Raw genomic sequence first — 8,670 nt, 5'->3', positions numbered from 1 at the left:
AAAAAAAACCCTTTTTGAATTCTGGCCTCAATTCTGGCCAAAAAAATGAAGTGGCCCAAGTCATAAGTCTGACCCAATAAATACAAAAAACGAAATATAAACTAAATTAAAAAAAATACTGAGGTGGAAAATAACAGATGACGTGGCAACCCTCTTGAAGTCCAAATTATAATTTCAAAATTGGCCCCGGAAATAATAATGGGAATAATTAAGCTATGATAATTCAAATTAATGAAAATATTAAGTATTAGTCAAATTAAGCCCAAATAGCAAAATTGAGAAAATAGTGGACAGTTAAGCACAATTCATTAAATCATTTCAGTGTGAAACCTAAGTGAATAGGACAAAATAGTGATTCATCAAGGGGTTACGAGAAAAGCGGTAATGGTTTTTCGTGATCATTGGTTAACTTAGTGAGAGAGTCACGGTGTTGAACCAACCATATGGTGTGATGATGGATATGTAAGTATGTCTTCTGGCTATACTTCGTTAATCTGGGGTTGTACCTTTCCTCTTTCGAAGGGGTAGAAAGGTAGTCACCTTTCTTCTTACAACTGGGTAGAAAGGTGGATCTCTTCGTCTTTAAAAGTGGTGGAAGAGATGAGTCTCTTCATCCATGATGGACGATGGAAGGGACTAGGATTCAAGTGTTGTCTTTTCTCTTTCAAGGGGGTAGAAAGATAGTCACCTTTCCTCTTGCAAGGGGATAGAAAAGTGGATCTCTTTATCTTTAAAGAGGTGTGGAAAAGATGGGTCTCTTCGTCTATGATGGGCGAGGGAATGGACTGAGATTTGAGTGTTGCCTTTCCTCTTTCGAGGGGGTAGAAAGGTAGTCATCTTTCCTTTTGCGAAGGGGTAGAAATGTGGATGTCTTTTGTACAAAAAGTGTGGCCAATATTCTTAACCAAGAGGAGGGGTGAATTGGTTTTCCCCTTTAACAAAGTGTTCTTTAAAAAGATTTTTGAAACCTTTAAGGTTTTCTTGGAATGCAATCAATCAAGAACAAAGACAATGTAAAAGTGTAGTGAAAGAGAGATTCACACAGTTGTTTTATACTAGTTCGGCCCACTCCCTACGTACAATCTTCCTTCAATCAACCTTAGATGAAGGGATTCCATTATTTTGATAGAGTTCTAACAAGCAAGACATACATAGAACAGTCCTTTCAACATACTTTCCCTCCTAACTCAATACCAACTATAGAAACCCAGAAAGATCACCTACTTTCTGTCACCCTTAAAGTAATACCAACTCTAAGTCCTAGAACTTCACCAAGTCCTCTTTGTTGACCGCAGCAACAGGGACACAATCAACCTTGATTGTAGATGAATCTGATCTCCAGAAGTACACCTTAAAGTGCAGATACGACAGCAGTTTGAAACCACAATGTTCTTGCGAGAATCTTTAAGAATTTCTTCCAAATTTAGCAATCTTGATTCTTGAAATTTTCAGGACTCTCCTTCAATTCAAATCTCAACAACAAGTTAGTTTTGAAATATATGAATCATAAAAGTTGTTGAATACAGAGAGCAATATGTCAATTTATAGATTTCTCAAATCTGACACATTTTAATCTATTAAGCAATTAATGTAATTGGTTAAGTATTTCCTTCAACTTTAACACTTTTACATTTGCACAGGATTTAACAGATTAAATGTGCATGCAATCAATTAAACATATCATACAAGCTACAACATTCAAAAATATGACCGTTATGACAGTTATGGCTTTCCAAGAAAAACGTTTTCATATAAAACACATTTTAACTTATTAGAAAAATAACATAATCGGTTAAGTTCCATACTTAAGCAAATTTGAAAACTTTTTCATTCATTACACTCTAATGCACTCAGTAAATATGTGAAGACATAACCACGATTATCCATTTAATCTAATCAGTTAAAACTTGGTGTTTTGCCTTTGTTAATCATATACTGATATCTGATGAATTTAATAGATTATGCAAACATAGTAATAAATTAATTCATGCAGATATACAATGTGCAAAGTGTTTCAATCAATGATTCATTCTTAATCAATGAATAAACATATCACATAGTCCAAGCACAATCAATGATATAATAACATAATTATTTTGTCATTTTGTTATGTAAGAAACTATATCACATTTATTTTGTCATCACCAAAAACATATATGTGAGATATGGGTTCAATTGTACAAAGCTCCCCCTATCGACATCTTTATCTTTAAAGGGCGGTGGAAGAGATGAGTCTCTTCATCCATGATTGGTGGTGGAAGGGCCTCAGATTCAATTGCTACTTTTTTCTCTTGCGAAGGGATAGAAAGGGATGGATGTCTTGCCCGTAGGGTTTCGACTTGTGCTGAGTTTATTCCTGGGGTAAACAGTTGGGAATAGGGGAGACAGGTCCAAAGCTGCGATGGAAGACCACTCGAATCATCTTGTTTTGATAAACAAGAAAGATACGGTGAAGTATGAAAGTTGACATACATTTATAATGATGGTCGGTGTTAACACTTCGGCAAGTGTACCGAATCGTATCAAGTAATAATAAATGGTAAGACCAAGTATCGTTTCCCAAGAGACTCACGACACTGAACAGTTATGTGATTACCCAACTAATTAAGACTCTAAAGAATAAATTTTGGGGTTTTTGAATGCAAATGCAATAAAAATAAACATGAATGCAATTTGATCAATTGAGGCTAAACACAAGAATGAATGAATGAAGTTGATGGTACTGTTGTTGGGTTTTAGATTTCACCTAGTTTATTCTCATGCATATATGAATTCGTCTTCTTCATTAATGTTAATGTCACTTTCTAATTTACCTTAAACTCGATGTCTCGTTGAAGAAAGCCTAATCCTAATTACTAGTTCACAATGTTTTGTCTCCCTAGCAATTAATCAGCATTACATTCGCACAGAAGCTTAAAGGCAACCAACCCTCATATCCCTATGTCTAGCCAATACTGCTTTTGGGAGAGATTCCCTATATCTAGATTTTCCTGTATGTGTCCATATCGACAAAATCAATGATCATGCAATTGAATGAGTTAAACAAAGCATGCATAGAGTGTAGAGGAAAAACCCTAACAATTAATTAAGTAAAACATATATAATCAAGAATCAATTCAATACATGAGAGTTTACAAAGGTTACATCAATCCCCAACAACAATGGAGGTTTAGTTCACCATAGACATGGTGAAATTAGATGAACAATGGAATGAAAGGATGGAAGAGATAGAAAAACCATAGAAAGAGAAGAGGAGAGCTGTCACATCCTCAAACCTACTCCCAAGGGGTGAAAAGTGTGTTTTTGTGCTCAAGCCATCAAAAGATACAATCCCTAGGACGTCCAACTCCTTAAATAGACCAGAAAAATAACAGAAAACGAGTCCAAGCCCAAAATATATCAGAAAAATAACAAAAAATGGGTCCAAGCCCACGAAATTGGCGCTCAGCGGTGGCTTTGCGACACTTAACTGACGCTCCGCGCTATTTTTCTGCACTATGGTTGACTTTTATGCATTGGTTGACTTTTCGGCATTCTGGTTGACTTTTTTGCACTCTGGTTGACTTTTCTACATTCTTGTTGACTTTTGCATTCCAACTATTTGGTACTTTAACTCTTCTTTCAAATCATTCAATTAGCCTACAAAATTAAGGAAATTCAGTGATAAAATCATCGAGTATAACCTCAACTCTCTTATTCACAAAACTAAAGCAAAAACATGAGTTCAAGCAAGCTTCTAAGTCAAAAAGGGTGTTTTTAATATCAAAATTATGTATAAAAATAACGGTTTTTCAACAGTTATCAGTTGGATACGCATCAGTTGCCTTAAATTGTAAAATAGTGCAGAGCTAATAGGTTGAACACGATTTTGTTTAAAGGAATGTATGTGTGGTTATCACATTGGTTGTTATAGTCTTATGAATTGATATTGTTGCATGTAATGAAATTGTAAAAAGGACTTAACTACTGTGATATAAATGTTATATTGGTGATTTGGTGTTTATTTTGGTATTATTCTAAATGCATTGATCAAGTTATGATGATGTTGTAATGGGAGTTAAATCTCTATGTTGGTGACTGTAGATGTTGTGTATTTCTTAGATCACGTTATTTGGTTTAAATGGTGGGGTTTTTGGTGGTGTAGCTCACGCATGAGGGGTAGAGTTCTTTACTGGTGTAGTTGTGGTTCTTGGGGTGTGTTGCTTTGATTATAATTGGTGATTTGGGTAGTAACGATTTAGAACTGTAGTTAGGGTTGCATAAGGAGAAAACCTATTAATAGAGGGTTTGGAAGGGGTGTTTTTTCTTTCGGGTTCATTGCTCTTGTAGAGTAAGTTCATTCAGTTAAGATGAGTAGGCACTAGAGCGACATTCACGTGACGCTAGTACTATAGGATGTTGGTTTTGATCATTAATGTGCATGGGTGCATTAGTTGAGCACGATATTATAAACCGTGTTTGTAGTGATGTTAGAACAGTACTGGGTGTTTTACAAAATTCTAGTATTTACATTTGGTTATTGTGTTATTTTACAAAAGGTACATATGGATATGCGTCATTGTTGATGTGTTGCAAGATTATGGATTATTGTATGGTCTTTGTGATGTCCCTAAGTACCGAACAAGGCTTTAACCAAATGATGTGATGGTAATTGTATGTTGTTTTCTTTGTTGCACTTTATGTTGTAAATAATTGTAAATGAATTAAGTTCTTTGTTGCATATTAGTAAATGATTATGAGGTATTTGAATAGTGTGCTCTTTGTGAAATTAAAATACTTTGGGTGAAGGATTGTGTTAGTGTGTTCGAGTATGATCAGTTGATGATGAATGTTTTACTAGATTCATTATGCATTATAGGTGATTCATGCTAGTATGAGTTATGATAGTTGAGAATGGTGTATTTTTCTTGTTAAATATGATTGCAATAGATTCAAGTGTATGAGTGTAGGCTTTGATTGCACAATGTTTAGGTCAAAGATTGTTTTAATAAAGTTGGAGCATGATATTGTGTATTGAGTTACAAATGGTTGATTGAAATATTGTTTGGATGAATAATGTAGGTATGATCAGTTTGTGTTGAAAAAGGGTCTTTTACCTTTATTTAATTGGTGTTGAAATTAATTAAGGGGTGATTTTGTGTTTAGAAACCCTATAAACTATAAATCAAAGAGAAAAAACAGAGGAAGGGGGGAGATTTGTGTTTTGGGAGAATAAGAGAAGGAGCAATGGGAAACTCTAAGTGTAAATGAAGATTGGTGGTGTTTTAGGGTTGTAGATAAAGCCTTATGATTGGTCAAGGTATGTGAAAGCTTACCTTTGTTTGTTTATGGTTGTATGTTATATGTGTTATTGATTATCTTGATTAGTAATCCTTGTTTTGATACATGTGTATATGATTATGATTATCCGTGGTTATTGTTGGGTAAGAGTTTGTGTATAAATTGGCATAGGGTTTATGTAATATTTGTGATGAGTTTTCCCTATGAATGTATTATGTATGTTTTGTTGGGTTATACCAACAAAGGGTTTGATGTTAAAGGAGAACAGAGTTATGATACTTGGGGGTTTCCATGCAAATATATGTTGTAAGTGTTGAGTTATTGGGCTCCCTTCCTATGTGGAGAATAGGCCAAATAATGTGGACCATTATGTCTCACTTTGTTTTAGTGGAGATGGGTCAGATTAGTAGGGCATAATAGAGTCATTTGAAGAGAGGGAAAAACCAAGTGAGAGAGACAGGAATAGAAGAAGTCATTCCCGCATAACATAAAACATGCACACTAGTGTTTTCGTCGTTATGAAGTGGTTCACCGTTGGATCGGGTTGATTTTTTGATAGTGGGTTTCAGAAGTATGGTTCTTCATTCTGAAAGTTCAGATAATTCATCGAGGTCTAGTTTGAGAAAAATAGTCTCGCATCAGCAGCTTTGGTTTGTAGAATTTCATAAAATCTGCATTGGTGTCTTCGTCGTTGTGAAGTCGTTCACTGTTGGATTGGCCTAATTTTTGGATAGTGGGTGCCAGATGTATGGTTCTTCATTATGATCGTTCGGAACGTCAATCGAAGGTCTAGTTTGGAAAAAACAGCCTCGCATCAACGACTTTGTTTGTAGAATTTTCATCTTCTTGGTTCTCATTTGTAAGCATTATGTTTAGTTAGTTTGGCGGATTGAAAACTCTCTTTGGTGATTTTATCGGAGGCTCTTTTGCACCTGATTATTGGGGGTATAACATGTTAATGATTGGATGTGGATGATTCAAGTGATGTATTATATATGTTTGAGTATGTTTTCATGGGTATATGATGCTTGAATGTATGCATGATGTGTTAACTATGTTTCCACGTAATCTAGGGTTGATGTAGGTATGTTTGAATGCTTGAATCATGTCGAAGATGTGTTTCAGTTTAGCAATAATCAATTATCATTAGTTATAATCAATTATCTAGGCACTGGTTTTGAGTGTGATTTCGGTAATAATTGATTATCTGGATGATAATCGATTATCCCATCCTGCGTGATGTTTATAAGCAAATTTCACTGAGGTAATAAATTATCTTAAGTGATAATCATTTATCACAGTGCATTTTGGTGAAAAATGGCAAATTTGATGAAGAATGGATGTGAACCAAGCTTGAGGAGTTGTAGAACATGATGATAATCAAAGATTGAGGTTAATGGTTATGTTTAAGGTCAGTTTGCTTGTGGTTGAGAGTGAAGCATGAGTGAGTGTTGGGATGTACCTGAGTATGTGATTGATGAGCATGAAAGTGGAGGATAAGTCTACTTGTTGTACCTCATAAATCTTGGTTCTATCTACGAATATGTGCATCTTTTTGCCTTGTGTGCATTGGAAGGAAAGGATCTGTAGGGGAGGCTGCAAATATCTTGTAGGGGAGGCTACAGGTGGGTTGTAGGAGCGACTACAGGTGGTGAGGTAGGGTACATGAGTGAGATGAAATATTTCCACTATGGTATTATGGTGATGCTCATGATGTTGTTCATGATTGGGATAGTCATGATGGTGATGTATCTATGATGATAATCATGGTAGTTGACATGCTCCAAGTTATGTTATGTTGATAGTAGTGTTACTATAATGGTTATAGTAAGTAGTTAGCATGGGTGCTAATGAGTGGATAGACCAAGGGTCTATGTGTGAGATGTTAGTGATGACATCAAGGGTTAGAGATTAAGGATCGATTGTCGAAGTTCAAGATTGGGGATCGAGGATCGAGTAATTCAGTATGATTGAATTGTTTATGTTGGAGGATTAGGAATCCTATTGTTATTAGTACTATGTATGGGATGTTTGATTATGGTTGATATAATTATAAGGTATGTGTCTATTTGTGTGTTTGGTTATGGTTGGTATAATCATAAGATATATATCTTGTTGTGTGATTGATTATGGTTGATATAATCAGTATGTATGTATCTTGTTGTTATGATTGTTTTATCGGTAGCATACCCCATACATGTTTGTGTTTGGACGTCTAACAATGTAGTCAAATATTTTGTTTTTTCAATCGCGGTTGTGATTGTATCATATTTTTGGGGTATAGAAATTAAAATTTTCTCAACAATTTCTTTTGTCAAGAATAATTTTGTCGTAAGCTCTAATGTGACTAACTATTTCTTTTATTCTAAAATAATAGTCGTTAAGAGTCTCATATTGTTTCATTCTTATCAATTCGAACTTTCATCTTAGAGAATAAAGTTTAACATTACGTACCTCATTACTTCCTTGAAACTCCTCTTGTTTTGCACTTGTGCCACCTGTTATTCTTGAAAATTTGTGTCATTAACTACTTGTTAAAGAGCAAAGAAGACCCTTAAATCATTCTATTTGTTTTCCTTCAACTCCTTCTCAGCTACAATAAGAGTGGAGGTATGTTTCAAAATAATGAATCTTTCCTTTATAATGTCCTCGTTTTGACACTAGAAAAATTATAACTTTTTCCTATGAAAATAGATACTGAAATTGATGATGTTTGATTGGTAGTAGTCAAGGGATGAAAAAATATTTTGAAAATAATATAGAATGGAATTATAATTGTTTTTAAAAGTAATAGATAAAATTTATCTACGCTTAATAAATGACTAAACGTAGCTTTCATAATACTGTTAGTATTATTTAAAAGATAAAATAATAATTTATTAGATATTAAATGATAGAATTGAAATATTTTTATTTTTATGTTAAATTCATTTTAAAAAATCAAATAGATATAATAGAGAAATAACTAATTTTTTATATGACAATATAAATAATTTGTATTAATATATATATATATATATATATATATATATATATATATATAAAATATGTTATTTTAAGAAATAAAAGTAGCATATATTTTTTCTAAATTTAATTTTATTAAATAACCAAATGATTATTAAAAATAAAACAACATAATATAAAAACTTATAAGGTATTATTGTACAATTTATTAATTTATCAAATAGTCAAAACTTATAATTGGATAAAATTAAAAATAAAAAATATAGAAATATATTTTTATTTTTAAAAATCAATTTATAAATAAAAAAAATAGATAAAAAAGTAAATAATTTATGTACACATCTAACAATAAAATAAATATAAATAAAAATTAAATTAAGAATATTAAATGACTAAAAGACATTAATATTTAAGTCCCTTGTGAAT

This window comes from Vigna umbellata, chromosome 5 (assembly GCF_029865625.1).
Source record: "Vigna umbellata cultivar VRB3 chromosome 5, Vumbellata_1.0, whole genome shotgun sequence".
Lineage (NCBI taxonomy): Eukaryota > Viridiplantae > Streptophyta > Magnoliopsida > Fabales > Fabaceae > Vigna > Vigna umbellata.
The sequence above is the reverse complement of the archived record's forward strand: the minus strand, read 5'-3'. Positions refer to the sequence as shown.